Source organism: Arachis ipaensis, chromosome B01 (genome assembly GCF_000816755.2).
Source record: "Arachis ipaensis cultivar K30076 chromosome B01, Araip1.1, whole genome shotgun sequence".
In the NCBI taxonomy this organism is placed as follows: Eukaryota; Viridiplantae; Streptophyta; class Magnoliopsida; order Fabales; family Fabaceae; genus Arachis; species Arachis ipaensis.
The window spans coordinates 16,239,494-16,239,982 of NC_029785.2; positions in this window are offsets into that span (position 1 = coordinate 16,239,494).

Sequence of the window (489 nt, forward strand, 5' to 3'; positions counted from 1 at the left end):
TTAGTTCTAATATTTTTTAAACTAAAAAAATTAATTATAAAATTAAAAATAATATAAGAATTCAATTAAAAAAATATAAAAACTTAATTAAAATTGGTAAGAACATAAGAACATTAAGAGTAATGAAATCTTTTATTACATATATTACCTGCAAAACTAATACTAGGACAAAGGGAAATACAAAGTTAGACTGGCTTTTTCAATTTTCCTTATAGATCAATGATTCTGTGTGTTAAATTTTTTATTACATTTTTATAGTTAGAAATTTCTAATTAAGTTATTAAAGTATAAAAGTTTCCAAATCCTTAATTTCATTACGATACAAAAACATGACAATAAATATAGTAAAAAATTGATAATCAATACTTTCAATTGATAATTAATTAAATTTTTTAATTCGAAATTTTTTATGTGACAAATTTTTTTATATATGAGAGATTTTTTTTGTAAAATATAAAAATATTAAATTTTTTGAAATTTTACCAGAAT